This window comes from Oncorhynchus keta, chromosome 17, assembly GCF_023373465.1.
Source record: "Oncorhynchus keta strain PuntledgeMale-10-30-2019 chromosome 17, Oket_V2, whole genome shotgun sequence".
Taxonomy (NCBI): Eukaryota; Metazoa; Chordata; class Actinopteri; order Salmoniformes; family Salmonidae; genus Oncorhynchus; species Oncorhynchus keta.
In genome coordinates this window covers 2,938,510-2,954,316 of record NC_068437.1, presented here as the reverse complement: position 1 = coordinate 2,954,316, position 15,807 = coordinate 2,938,510, and the positions used below count along the sequence as shown (strand labels likewise).

Here is a 15,807-nt window from a genome sequence, read left to right as displayed (position 1 = left end):
TGAACATTTCTTTCTGCACACAACCCTTTTTCAGGAACATGACACCCTCTTTGTCAGAGTTAACAGGAACTTGGTGCCCTGTGTTTATTTGTATGTATGTGTGTGTGCTTTGCAAATAAGTTCACAACACAAACTGAGCTATTGGTTTAACCCAAGTGCCTCCTTGCCCCACCATTAGATCACTCCTTCTAAGCCTCAGCTCATTATTTCACAACAGACTATTTTGCATGTAGCATCTCACTGCCTTATACAGAAGTCATGGGCCATGTAATATTTAGTCACGAGCAGGGCTATGATAAGGTTGAAAGAGGTATGAACAATCATTCGCTGCATCTTTGCTATCATAAAGAGGGCATTTATTAATATAAATGGGAAGCAAAAGCCTGTTGGATCAGCACAAACTGCCTGTCATTCGTCTTAGGCAACGGACAGAAGAAAACTGAATGAAACTGGGAGGGACTGCCTAGACCTGTCGGATTTTAACCACCCATTTTCTTTTTCCATCGCCAAATATTTACAAATGTTTTCCATTGTGAGGCATGATGAACACGACCCTGGTCACAGAGCTGCTGACATGTTCTTATCTTGATAGCTAGCATCTAGAGATAAGAATAATGGAACATTTGTAAAGGTCCAATACAGCTGTTTTTATCCCAACATCATATTTCTGGGTAACAATTTACCCAGATTGTGATTGTTTTCAATTCAAATGGCCAAAAAGAAATATAGTATCTTAGAAAATAGCTATTTCTCAAGTAAGAATTTGGCTAGTACTGTCTGGGAGGGGAAAACTGAGAACTAGCTGTTATTGGCAGAGGTTTGGAACTCTTATTGCTCCATTAACCATCCCACCTAAACAGGCTGAAATTCAAGGCGGTCTTTTCAAACAGCTCTTACACTAAAAGGGTTACCTAGGGCGGCAGGTAGCCAAGTGGTTAGAGCGTTGGGAAGAGCGGATAGAGCGAATCCCTGAGCTGACCAGGTAAATATCTGTTGTTCTACCCCTGAACAAGGCAGTTAACCCACTGTTTCTAGGCCGTCATTGTAAATAAGACCATGTTCTGAACTGACTTGACAAATTACATTTTAAAAAAAATCAATTGTAATTTTCACAGTATTATTCCAACCTCAGTGTGAAAACGTACACAATATATATCTCGGCAAAAAAAGAAACGTCATCTCACTGTCAACTGTGTTTATTATCAGCAAACTTAAAAATGTGGTTGAACATAACAAGATTAAACAACTGAGACATAAACTGAACAAGTTCTACAGACATGTGACTAACAGAAATGGAATAATGTGTCCCTGAACAAAGGGGGGTAAAAATCAAAAGTAACTCAGTATCTGTTGTGGCCACCGGCTGCATTAAGTACTGCAGTGCATCTCCTCCTCATGGACTGCACCAGATTTGCCAGTTCTTGCTGTGCGATGTTATCCCACTCTTCCGCCAAGGCACCTGCAAGTTCCCGGACATTTCTGGGGGGGAATGGCCCTGGCCCTAGCCCTCACCCTCCGATCCAACAGGTCCCAGATGTGCTCAATAGGGTTGAGATCCGGGCTCTTCACTAGCCTTGGCAGAACACTGACATTGCTGTCTTGCAGGATATCACGCACAGAACGAGCAGAAAGACTGGTGGCATTGTCATGCTGGGGGGTTATGTCAGGATGAGCCTGCAGGAAGGGTACCACATGAGGGAGGAGGATGTCTTCCCTGTAACGCTCAGCGTTGAGATTGCCTGCAATGACAAGCTCAGTCTGATGATGCTGTGACACACCGCCCCAGACCATGACGGACCCTCCACCTCCAAATCGATCCCACTCCAGAGTACAGGCCTCGGTGTAACGCTGATTCCTTTGACAATAGACGCAAATCCGACCTTCACCCCTGGTGAGACAACTGTGACTCGTCAGAGAAGAGCACTTTTTGCCAGTCCTGTCTGGTCCAACGACGGTGGCTTTGTGCCCATAGGCGATATTGTTGCGGGTGACGTCTGGTGGGCACCTGCCTTACAACAGGCATACAAGCCCTCAGTCCAGCCTCTCAGCCTATTGCGGATAGTGTGAGCACTGATGGAGTGATTGTTCGTTCCTGGTGTAACTCTGCAGTTGTTGTTGCCATCCTGTACCTGTCCCGCAGGTGTGATGTTTGGATGTACAGATCCTGTGCAGGAGTTGTCCTCGCAGTGGCAGACCACGTGTAACAATCAGCTGTCCGTCCTGTCTCCCTGTAGCGCTGTCTTAGGCGTCTCACAGTATGGACATTACAATTTATTGCCCTGGCCACATCTGCAGTCCTCATGCCTCCTTGCAGTATGCCTAAGGCACATTCACGCAGATGAGCAGGAACCCTGGGCATCTTTCTTTTGGTATTTTTCAGTAGAAAGAGTCAGTAGAAAGGCCTCTTTTTAGTGTCCTAAGTTTTCATAACTGTGACCTTAATTGCCTACCGTCTGTAAGCTGTTTGTGTCTTAACGACCATTCCACAGGTGCATGTCAAGTAATTTAGGGTTTATTGAACAAGCATGGGAAACCGTGTTTAAACCTTTCACAATGAAGGTCTGTGAAGTTGTTTGGATTTTTATGAATTCTTTGAAAGACATGGTCCTGAAAAAAGGATGTTTCTTTTTTTGCTAAGTTTATATTTGTAATAATACAGTTGAATTTGGAAGTTTACATACACCTTAGCCAAATAGATTTAAACTCAGTTTTTCACAATTCCTGACATTTAATCCTTGTAAAATGTCCTGTCTTAGGTCAGTTAGGCTCACCACTTTATTTTAAGCATGTGAAATGTCAGAATAATAGTAGAGTGAATGATTTATTTAAACTTTTATTTCTTTCATCACATTCCCAGTGGGTCAGAAGTTTACATGCACTCAATTAGTATTTGGTAGCATTGCCTTTTTAAATTGTTTTAACTTGGGTCAAAGGTGTCTTTCCTGCAGCCTTCACAAGCTTCCCACAATAAGTTGGGTGGATTTTGGCCTATTCCTCCGGACAGAGCTGGTGTAACTGAGACAGGTTTGTAGGCCTCCTTGCTCGCACAAGCTTTTTCAGCTCTGACCACACATTTTTTTTATAGGATGAGGACAGGGCTTTGTGATGGCCACTCCAATACCTTGACTTTGTTGTCCTTAAGCCATTTTCCAAAACTTTGGAAGTATGCTTGGGGTCATTGTCCATTTGGAAGATCATTTTCGACCAAGCTTTAACTTCCTGACTGATCTTGAGATGTCGCTTCAATGTATCCCCATAATTTGTCCTCCTCATGATGCCATCTATTTTGTGAAGTGCACCAGTTCCTCCTGCAGCAAAGCACCCCCACAAAATGCTGCCACCCCCGTGCTTCACGGTTGGGATGGTTTTCTTCGGCTTGCAAGCCTCCCCCTTTTTCCTCCAAACATAACAATGGTCATTATTGCCAATCAGTTCTATTTTTGTTTCATCAGACCAGAGGACATTTCTCCAAAAAGTACGATCTTTGTTCCCATGTGCAGTTGCAAACAGGGTTTTTTATGGTGGTTTTGGAGCAGTGGCTTCTTCCTTGCTCAGCGGCCTTTCAGGTTATGTCGATATAGGACTCGTTTTACTGTGGATATAGGTACTTGATTTGACCGATTTACACTTTTCGCACCGAAATCCGTTCCCCTCTAGCAGAAAGAAGGCGTCTCCTTCCTGAGCGGTGTGACTGCTGTGTGGTCCAATGGTGTTTATGATCGCGTACTATTGTTTGAACAGATGAACGTGGTACCTTCTGGGATTTGTTAATTGCTCCCAAGGATGAACCAGACTTGTGGATGTCTACACGTTTCTTTTCTGTTGTCTTGGCTGTTTCTTTTGATTGTTCCATGATGTCAAGCAAAGAGGCACTGAGCTTGAAGGTAGGCCTTGAAATACATCCACTGGTACACGTCCAATTTACTCAAATGAGGTCAATTATTATCAGAAGCTCATAAAGCCATGGCACTTTCTGGAATTTTTCAAGCTGTTTAAAGCCACAGTCAACTTAGTGTATGCAAACTTCTGACCCACTGGAATTGTGATACAGGGAAATAATCTTAACAATTGTTGGAAAAATTACATGTCATGCACGAAGTCGATGTTCAAACCAACTTGCCATAACTATAGTTAACAAGAAATTTGTGAAGTGGTTGAAAAACTAGTGTTAATGACTCCAACCTACGTACGTGTATGTAAACTTCCTACTTCAACTGCGTGTGTAGTATGTATGTGGACATCCCTTGAAATTAGTGGATTTGGCTGACATGTGTATTAAATCGAGTACACAGCCATGCAATCTCTATAGACACAAATTGGCAGTAGAGTGGTCTTGTTGGAGAGCTCTGTGATTTTTCAACGTGGCACCATCATAGGATGCTACCTTTCCATCAAGTCAGTCAGTCAAATTTCTGCCCTGCTAGAGCTGCCCCAGTCAACTGTAAGTGCTGTTATTGTGAAGTGGAAACGTCTAGGAGCAACATCGTCTCAGCTGCGAAGTGGTAGGCCACACAACCTCACAGAACTGGACCGCCGAGTGCTCAAGAGTGTATAAATAATCTGTCCTCAGTTGCAACACTCGCCACAGAGTTCCAAACTGCCTCTGGAAGCAACATCGGCACAATAACTGTTCGATGGGAGCTTCATGAAATGTGTTTCCATTGCAGAGCAGCCGCAGACTAGCATAAGATTGCCATGCACAATGCCAAGCATTGACTAGACCTGTCTAAAGCTCGCCCCATTGAACTCTGGAGCAGTGGAAACACTTTCTCTGGAGTGATGAATCACACTTCGCCGTACTGACAAATCAGTGTTTGGTGGATGCCAGGCCCTTTAGTTCCAGTGAAGGGAAATCTAAAAGCTGCAGCATACAATGGCATTCTAGATTATTCTGTGCTTCTGACTTTGTGACAACAGTTTGGGGAAGGCCCTTTCCTGTTTCAGGATGACAAAGCCCCTATGCACAAAGCAAGGTCCATAAAGAAATTGTTTGTCGATCGGTTTGGAAGAAATTGGCAAGCTTGCACAGAGCCCTGACTTCAACCCCATCAAACACCTTTGGGATGAAATGGAGCGCTGACTGCGAGCCAAGCCTAATTGCCCAACATCTGTGCTTGACCTCATGAATGCTCTTGTGGCTGATTGGAAACAAGTCCCCGTTCCAACATCTAGTGGAAAGCCTTCCCAGAAGAGTGGAAGCAGTTAAAGCTGCAAAGTGTGGACCAACTCCATATTAATTCCCATGATTTTGGAAATAAACGTTAATGAGCAGGTGTCCACGTACGTTTGATCATGTGTGTTGCGTCAAAAAACAACCAAAACATGAGCACAGTGGCAGCTCTTCCTTTAAAGAACTCCAGGCCTCAAGAGGGCAGATAACCCAAAAACACGGGTGGAACTAAAAAATTGAGCCAGGATTTCTGGAGGAACTACTTTTACATGCGCACCTTGCAGATAAGCATGGGTATAAAATGTTTGGGCTTAGCTTTGCTTGGGTCCTCAACATACAAACAGCTCATTGTTTAACCCTAAAGACGCAACTGGTATGTAATGTTTGGAATGATTTATTATGTTGCATCCAGTGCTTAGCACAATTTACATGTTTAACTCTGGTAGGAGTGGTGACTTCTTTTTTTGGGGATATTTTCTGACTGCAGAAGTAATTGCTTGAAGTGCTAGATTATTATTGTTTAAACGTTTACTTTATTCAAAGCCATGTTTTGTTGCTGTGTCATGCATTGTTTATTGTGTAAAATAAATCATCTTTATTCTCTGTTTAAGGTTATCAACCTATTCCTTATTCCTCTGTCATTCAACTACTCTATTCAACAAATCAACTGTTTGAACATATTCAACAAATTGCATTAAAACACTAAAAATGAATTGAGTTGTCCCTTTGCATCCTTCACGTGTTGAGCAAGCCGTTTTCAAGTTTGGGCAGAGCTGAAATAATTATAACACCTAGACAACTTGACAGTTGATAACCATAAACAGAGAATATTGATGCATTATTTTACACAATCAACAATGCCTTTACTGCTAAAGCCCATAAATGCATTGAATAACACCTTTTATTAATGGCAAAATGGACAGCCAATAAATAAATGTTTTGAAGTCTGTCCTAGATCTAGGAGATATTTAATAAAAAAACACCTCAGTGGATATACATTTCTTTTATACACATTTAAGCCCTTTTTGGGGGTAGTCCCAAAACTTTCTAAATTCTTATATATATTTCTTATATATATATTTTTTTTTTACCGGTACCAGTTACCTTCAGACCAGTCACATGACACTTGTGGGGATTGTAGTGCAAAATGAAGAACCCCTTCGTGGGGTCTCATTAATTTGTAGCCCAAACTGTTTGGATGCTACCAAACAAGTTGGCATCTCAGTGGTACCGACTTCAGACGAGTCTCTTGACACTTGTGGGTGTCGAAGAACAAAAGGGAGAACACCATAGTGTTCTTGAGTGTCATCTTTCAATAGAGGGTTCATAGTCAAACAATTTGGACGCTATAGACGTCTTTGAGAAGACAGATTTTCACTGGTCCATGGTCTGACAAACACGGCTTTAGCTTTGCCATCTTTCACTGCAGATGCAGAAGTGAAACATTGGCGGATGCAGTGGATTGTGACGCATCCAATGCAAAAAAATCCATGATTGGGAGTCCCATAGGGCGGCGCACAATTGGCCCAGCATCATCTGGGTTAGGCTGTCATTGTAAATTAGAAGTTGTTCTTAACTGACTTGCCTAGTTAAATAAAAGTTAAATATTTCTCTCGTTTAAACTGACAGATTTTGATGGATTTTTTTATGTAACTTAGATTCCCAGTGTGTCAATTTATCCAAACTGCTCGTGCACGTCATTAGGGTTCCCCGTTTAACACGCTGCAAGTCCTGCCTCTCCCATCTACTCATTGGTTTTAACAAGAATACTTATTGAATGAGGTCCCCAGTCCAGTTGGTGGTGGTAATACACCTTAAAGTTGGTTGCCAACTGCCAAATAAAATCCACAGAAGATGAACGAAGAGAGAAAACAAACTAAAATTGTTCTAGGTTTCCCCTTTTATCTAGATTAATTGTTAGATTAGAGAAAATACGATTTTGTATGACCCAAATTCCACAAAGATCCTGCAAAAAAAGGACCTTAAACATTGGGTGAATTTACCTGAAATGCATATCTCAAATTATGAATTAGCTAGCATCAGCAAGCTCGCTAAATGTCCATGGATGCTTTTTTTTTGTCTCGATATAGTTTGTTTTTGCATTTTAACCTGCGTGTCATGAATGCGTCTGGTGGGTATAGACAAAATCAATATGCACACGTGCGGCTCCGGCTTGGTCGAGTTCTAAGAAAAAAATCTTTAAACATGTTAATTCACAGTAACCCTGCGCTGCTTGTTGCCAGCAACGGTTTGGATCTCACAGTGCGTACCTTTTCAGATTGTGAAGCATTGTACCTGTACTACCATTTCTGTACTTCAATTCCACCGTGCAAAGTTTGCGTTTCCTTCTCATTGAACTCTTCAATGTATTGCTTACAGGACTTCACTGCTGTCGCTTGTCTTTCTCTTCCACTTTTCAACTGTTAACAATGACGTAGTGGTGGAGAGTGAACTCCGAAGTAACTGATTTCTAGTTTCTTTGCACATTGACTCCTGGTGTCTACTCCCGTTTCTGAGTGTCAGACTCCAGCTGTGGCAACTAATCAGTCTCCTCTGTTCCAAAAATACTGAATCGACTCCTAAGATTCAGTATTTTTTGGAACAGAGGAGACTGATAAGTTGCCGTGCTTTTGAGAACACACATCTTTCATGTGAGCCAGCGAGGGACCCTTACTCTAATGCAGGTTATGTTCTTGGACGTAACTGAGCCAAATGTATGCAAATTCAACACTTCCTGTCCTACTATAGGTAACTTAAGTGCTTGTGAAATGGCTTTGCTTGTAAAACTGCGTTGGCTCCCCCCATCTAGTAAACACCTGGCTACTTGACACTGTTTAGTGTCTATAGAAATGCCTATCTGTTTGCAGTAAAACCGTGCTACCTTCACTGTTACCTGGTGAAATAGAAACTACAGCATCTGTGTTCATGTGCTCTCCGTGGCATATCTGGGTACTCATTGGCTGAGTGCAGGATTGTTCAGTTGTCTTCCGCGCATTCTACATATGATATACAGTGCATTCAGACCCCATTACTTTTTCCACATTTTGTTACGTTACAGCCTTAATCTAAAATGGATTTAATTTTTTTTTATAATCCTCAGCAAACTACACACAATCTCATGACAAAGCGAAAATAGATTTTTTTTATTGTGAATTAATAACGAATATAAAAATACCTTAAGTATTCAGACCCTTTGCAATGAGACTTGAAATTGAGCTCAGGTGCATCCTGTTTCCATTGATCCTTGATGTTTCTAAAACTTGATTGGAGTCCACCTGTGGTAAATTCAATTGATTGGACATGATTTGCAAAGACACACCTGTCTATATAAGGTCCCACAGTTGATAGTGCATGTCAGAGCAAAAACCAAGCCATGAGGTCGAAGGAACTGTCTAGAGCTCAGAGACTGGCTTGTGTTGATGCACAGATCTGGGGAAGGGTACCAACATATTTCTGCAGCATTGAAGGTCTTTAAGAACACAGTGGCCTCAATCATTCTCAAATGGAAGAAGTTTGGAACCACCAAGACTCTTCCAAGAGCTGGCCGCCCGGCCAAACTGAGCAATCGGGGGAGAAGGGCTTTGGTAAGGGAAGTGACCAAGAACCTGCTGGTCACTCTGACAGAGCTCGAGAGTTCCTCTGTGGAGATGGGAGAACCTTCCAGAAGGACCACCATCTCTGCAGCACTCAAACAGGCCTTTATGGTAGTGTGGCCAAACCTTACCTATTCCTCAGTTAAAGCTACATGACAGCACACTTGGAGTTTGCCAAAAGAACCTGATGAAACCAAGATTTAACATGTATTGCGTCTTGAGGAAACCTGCTTTGGGCATATTTTTCAGAGGCAGGGACTGGGAGACGTGTCAGGATTGAGGCAAAGTACAGAGAGAGCCTTGATGAAAACCTGCTCCAGAGCTCTCAGGACCTCTGACTGGGGTGAAGGTTCACCTTCCAACAGGACAAAGACCCAAAGCACACAGCCAGGATAATGCAGAGGTGGCTTCGGTACAGGTCTCAATGTCCTTGAGTGGCCCAGCCAGAGCCCAGACTTGAACCTGATAGAACACCTCTGGAGAGACCTTAAAATAGCTGTGCAACAATGCTCCCCATCCAACCTCACAAAGCTTGAGATGATCTGCAGAGAACAATGGGCTAATGTAACGTGGAAAAAGTCAAGAGGTCTGAATACTTTCTGAGGGAACTGTCTTGCACTCTGCAGGAATGCGCAACACCTGCCTTTTCTCCTCTGCTTTTCTCTCATTTCAACCGTTAACTCGTTAGTCTTTGGATTTGTGATCCATTTTGTCACAGTATGTGACTAGAGGTCGACCGATTCATGATTGTTCAACGCCAATACCGATTTATTGGAGGACAAAAAAAAGCTACCGACTAATCAGCCACTTTTTTTATGTATATATATGTATCTATCTCTGTAAATGTATGTAAATCTGTTTGTGTGTGTGTGTGTGTGTGTGTGTGTGTGTGTATATATACATATATATACATACACTGCTCAAAAAAATAAAGGGAACAATTAAACAACACAATGTAACTCCAAGTCAAACACACTTCTGTGAAATTAAACTGTCCACTTAGGAAGCAATACTGTTTGACAATAAATTTCACATGCTGTTGTGCAAATAGAATAGACAACAGGTGGAAATTATAGGCAATTAGCAAGACACTCCCGATAAAAGGAATGGTTCTGCAGGTGGTGACCACAGACCACTTCCCAGTTCCTATGCTTACTTGGCTGATGTTTTGGTCACTTTTGAATGCTGGCGGTGCTTTCACTCTAGTGGTAGCATGAGACTGAGTCTACAACCCACACAAGTGGCTCAGGTAGTGCAGCTCATCCAGGATGGTACATCGATGCGAGCTGTGGCAAGAAGGTTTGCTGTGTCTGTCAGCGTAGTGTCCAGAGCATGGAGGCGCTACCAGGAGACAGGCCAGTACATCAGGAGACGTGGAAGAGGCCGTAGGAGGGCAACAACCCAGCAGCAGGACCGCTACCTCCGCCTTTGTGCAAGGAGGAGCACTGCCAGAGCCCTGCAATATTACCTCCAACAGGCCACAAATTACATTTACATTACATTTAAGTCATTTAGCAGACGCTCTTATCCAGAGCGACTTACAAATTGGTGCATACACCTTATGACAACCAGTGGAACAGCCACTTGCATCTAAATCTTGTTGGGGGGGGGAGAAGGGGGGGGGGGGGGGAGAAGGATTACTTACCCTTACTTACCCTATCCTAGGTATTCCTTGAAGAGGTGGGGTTTCAGGTGTCTCCGGAAGGTGGTGATTGACTCCGCTGTCCTGGCGTCGTGAGGGAGTTTGTTCCACCATTGGGGGGCCAGAGCAGCGAACAGTTTTGACTGGGCTGAGCGGGAACTGTACTTCCTCAGTGGTAGGGAGGCGAGCAGGCCAGAGGTGGATGAACGCAGTGCCCTTGTTTGGGTGTAGGGCCTGATCAGAGCCTGGAGGTACTGAGGTGCCGTTCCCCTCACAGCTCCGTAGGCGAGCACCATGGTCTTGTAGCGGATGCGAGCTTCAACTGGAAGCCAGTGGAGGAGCGGGGTGACGTGAGAGAACTTGGGAAGGTTGAACACCAGACGGGCTGCGGCGTTCTGGATGAGTTGTAGGGGTTTAATGGCACAGGCAGGGAGCCCAGCCAACAGCGAGTTGCAGTAATCAAGACGGGAGATGACAAGTGCCTGGATTAGGACCTGCGCCGCTTCCTGTGTGAGGCAGGGTCGTACTCTGCGGATGTTGTAGAGCATGAACCTACAGGAACGGGACACCGCCTTGATGTTAGTTGAGAACGTCAGGGTGTTGTCCAGGATCACGCCAAGGTTCTTAGCGCTCTGGGAGGAGGACACAATGGAGTTGTCAACCGTGATGGCGAGATCATGGAACGGGCAGTCCTTCCCCGGGAGGAAGAGGAGCTCCGTCTTGCTGAGGTTCAGCTTGAGGTGGTGATCCGTCATCCACACTGATATGTCTGCCAGACATGCAGAGATGCGATTCGCCACCTGGTCATCAGAAGGGGGAAAGGAGAAGATTAATTGTGTGTCGTCTGCATAGCAATGATAGGAGAGACCATGTGAGGTTATGACAGAGCCAAGTGACTTGGTGTATAGCGAGAATAAGAGAGGGCCTAGAACAGAGCCCTGGGGGACACCAGTGGTGAGAGCGCGTGGTGAGGAGACAGATTCTCGCCACGCCACCTGGTAGGAGCGACCTGTCAGGTAGGACGCAATCCAAGCGTGGGCCGCGCCGGAGATGCCCAACTCGGAGAGGGTGGAGAGGAGGATCTGATGGTTCACAGTATCGAAGGCAGCCGATAGGTCTAGAAGGATGAGAGCAGAGGAGAGAGAGTTAGCTTTAGCAGTGCGGAGCGCCTCCGTGATACAGAGAAGAGCAGTCTCAGTTGAATGACTAGTCTTGAAACCTGACTGATTTGGATCAAGAAGGTCATTCTGAGAGAGATAGCGGTAGAGCTGGCCAAGGACGGCACGCTCAAGAGTTTTGGAGAGAAAAGAGAGAAGGGATACTGGTCTGTAGTTGTTGACATCGGAGGGATCGAGTGTAGGTTTTTTCAGAAGGGGTGCAACTCTCGCTCTCTTGAAGACGGGAGGGACGTAGCCAGCGGTCAGGGATGAGTTGATGAGCGAGGTAAGGTAAGGGAGAAGGTCTCCGGAAATGGTCTGGAGAAGAGAGGAGGGGATAGGGTCAAGCGGGCAGGTTGTTGGGCGGCCGGCCGTCACAAGACGCGAGATTTCATCTGGAGAGAGAGGGGAGAAAGAGGTCAGAGCATAGGGTAGGGCAGTGTGAGCAGAACCAGCGGTGTCGTTTGACTTAGCAAACGAGGATCGGATGTCATCGACCTTCTTTTCAAAATGGTTGACGAAGTCATCTGCAGAGAGGGAGGAGGGAGGGGGGGAGGATTCAGGAGGGAGGAGAAGGTGGCAAAGAGCTTCCTAGGGTTAGAGGCAGATGCTTGGAATTTAGAATGGTAGAAAGTGGCTTTAGCAGCAGAGACAGAGGAGGAAAATGTAGAGAGGAGGGAGTGAAAGGATGCCAGGTCCGCAGGGAGGCGAGTTTTCCTCCATTTCCGCTCGGCTGCCCGGAGCCCTGTTCTGTGAGCTCGCAATGAGTCGTCGAGCCACGGAGCGGGAGGGGAGGACCGAGCCGGCCTGGAGGATAGGGGACATAGGGAGTCAAAGGATGCAGTAAGGGAGGAGAGGAGGGTTGAGGAGGCAGAATCAGGAGATAGGTTGGAGAAAGTTTGAGCAGAGGGAAGAGAAGATAGGATGGAAGAGGAGAGAGTAGCGGGGGAGAGAGAGCGAAGATTGGGACGGCGCGATACCATCCGAGTAGGGGCAGTGTGGGAAGTGTTGGATGAGAGCGAGAGGGAAAAGGATACAAGGTAGTGGTCGGAGACTTGGAGGGGAGTTGCAATGAGGTTAGTGGAAGAACAGCATCTAGTAAAGATGAGGTCAAGCGTATTGCCTGCCTTGTGAGTAGGGGGAAGGTGAGAGGGTGAGGTCAAAAGAGGAGAGGAGTGGAAAGAAGGAGGCAGAGAGGAATGAGTCAAAGGTAGACGTGGGGAGGTTAAAGTCGCCCAGAACTGTGAGAGGTGAGCCGTCCTCAGGAAAGGAGCTTATCAAGGCATCAAGCTCATTGATGAACTCTCCGAGGGAACCTGGAGGGCGATAAATGATAAGGATGTTAAGCTTGAAAGGGCTGGTAACTGTGACAGCATGGAATTCAAAGGAGGCAATAGACAGATGGGTAAGGGGAGAAAGAGAGAAAGACCACTTGGGAGAGATGAGGATCCCGGTGCCACCACCCCGCTGACCAGAAGCTCTCGGGGTGTGCGAGAACACGTGGGCGGACGAGGAGAGAGCAGTAGGAGTAGCAGTGTTATCTGTGGTGATCCATGTTTCCGTCAGTGCCAAGAAGTCAAGGGACTGGAGGAGGCATAGGCTGAGATGAACTCTGCCTTGTTGGCCGCAGATTGGCAGTTCCAGAGGCTACCAGAGACCTGGAACTCCACGTGGGTCGTACGCGCTGGGACCACCAGGTTAGGGTGGTCGCGGCCACGCGGTGTGGAGCGTTTGTATGGTCTGTGCAGAGAGGAGAGAACAGGGATAGACAGACACATAGTTGACAGGCTACAGAAAAGGCTACGCTAATGCAAGGAAATTGGAATGACAAGCGGACTACACGTCTCGAATGTTCAGAAAGTTAAGCTTACGTAGCAAGAATCTTATTGACTAAAATGATTAAAATGATACAGTACTGCTAAAGTAGGCTAGCTGGCAGTAGCTGCGTTGTTGACACTACACTAATCAAGTCGTTCCGTTGAGTGTAATAGTTCTACAGTGCTGCTATTCGGGGGCTAGCTGGCTAGCTAGCAGTGTTGTTTACGTTACGTTGAGTTAAAAGAACGACAATAGCTGGCTAGCTAACCTAGGGAATCGGTCTAGACTACACAATTATCTTTGAAACAAAGACGGCTATGCAGCTAGCCACGATCAAACAAATCAAACCGCTGCACTGCAATGAAACGAAAATGTGAAACCACCTGACCGGGTTGTTGAATTCAAAACAGCAGACGTTGGCTAGCTGTTAGCAGTTAGCTGTTGGCTAGCTAGCAGAGTCTCCTACGTTAAGGACGACAAATAGCTGGCTAGCGAACCTCAGTGAATTAAGATAATCACTCCAAGGCTACACACACTAAACTACACAATTATCTTGAAACAAAGACAGCTATGTAGCTAGCTAACACTGAACTAATCAAGTCGTACAGTTGAGTGAATAGCACTACAGTGATGCTAATCTGTGTGCGTTAGCTAGCTCCTGGGCGAATAGCAGTGAAGGCTACGTTAGGGCGACGAAATACGATAATTATGCAATTATCTCTGATACAAGGACGGCTATGTAGCTAGCTAAGAAGAATTGCTAAGATTAGACAAATCAACCGTTGTACTATAATGAAATGTAATGAAAAAGTTATAAAAAGTTATACAACCTGCAGAGCGAAGTGCGAATGCGACCGCTCGCTCCAACCGGAACCCAGTCTAACATTAGCATCTATTTCACCATCCCAGTGTAACTTTAGCATCTCCTTCACCCTCCCAGTGTAACCTTAGTCTCCAAATGTGCATGTGTCTGCTCAAATGGTCAGAAACAGACTCCATGAGGGTGGTTTGAGGGCCCGACGTCCACAGGTGGGGGTTGTGCCTACAGCCCAACACCGTGCAGGACGTTTGGCATTTGCCAGAGAACACCAAGATTGGCAAATTCGCCACTGGCGCCCTGTGCTCTTCACAGATGAAAGCAGGTTCACACTGAGCACATGTGACAGAGTCTGGAGACGCCGTAGAGAACATTCGGCTGCCTGCAACATCCTCCAGCATGACCGGTTTGGCGGTGGTTCAGTAATGGTGTGGGGTGGCATTTCTTTGGGGGGCCGCACAGCCCTCCATGTGCTCGCCAGAGGTAGCCTGACTGCCATTGGGTACCGAGATGAGATCCTCCGAACCCTTGTGAGACCATATGCTGGTGCGGTTGGCCCTGGGTTCCTCCTAATGCAAGACAATGCTAGACCTCATGTGGCTGGAGTGCGTCAGCAGTTCCTGCAAGAGGATGGCATTGATGCTATGGACTGGCCCGCCCGTTCCCCAGACCTGAATCCAATTGAGCACATCTGGGACGTCATGTCTCGCTCCATCCACCAATGCCACATTGCACCACAGACTGTCCAGGAGTTGGCGGATGCTTTAGTCCAGGTCATCAGGAGCATGCCCAGGTGTTGTAGGGAGGTCATACAGGCACTTGGAGGCCACACACTACTTAGCCTCATTTTGACTTGTTTTAAGGACATTACATCAAAGTTGGATCAGCCTGTAGTGTGGTTTTCCACTTTAATTTTGAGTGTGACTCCAAATCCAGACCTCCATGGGTTGATACATTTTATTTCCATTGATTTAATTTTTGTGTGATTTTGTTGTCAGCACATTCAACTATGTAAAGAAAAATATTTAAGAACAATATTTATCACCACCTCAAGCTGAACCTCGGCAAGACGGAGCTGCTCTTCCTCCCGGGGAAGGACTGCCCGTTCCATGATCTCGCCATCACGGTTGACAACTCCATTGTGTCCTCCTCCCAGAGCGCTAAGAACCTTGGCGTGATCCTGGACAACACCCTGTCGTTCTCAACTAACATCAAGGCGGTGGCCCGTTCCTGTAGGTTCATGCTCTACAACATTCGCAGAGTACGACCCTGCCTCACACAGGAAGCGGCGCAGGTCCTAATCCAGGCACTTGTCATCTCCCGTCTGGATTACTGCAACTCGCTGTTGGCTGGGCTCCCTGCCTGTGCCATTAAACCCCTACAACTCATCCAGAACGCCGCAGCCCGTCTGGTGTTCAACCTTCCCAAGTTCTCTCACGTCACCCCGCTCCTCCGCTCTCTCCACTGGCTTCCAGTTGAAGCTCGCATCCGCTACAAGACCATGGTGCTTGCCTACGGAGCTGTGAGGGGAACGGCACCTCAGTACCTCCAGGCTCTGATCAGACCCTACACCCAAACAAGGGCACGCGTTCATCCACCTCTGGCCTGCT

At 45.9% G+C, this 15,807-nt stretch overlaps 1 protein-coding gene across 7 annotated transcripts in view; it reads left to right on the top strand.

Annotated features, from left to right (window-relative positions):
• Positions 1 to 15,807, top strand: part of nap1l4a (nucleosome assembly protein 1-like 4a) — a 71,364-nt gene that overhangs the window by 1,746 nt on the left and 53,811 nt on the right. The gene's annotated exons all lie outside the window — the stretch shown is intronic.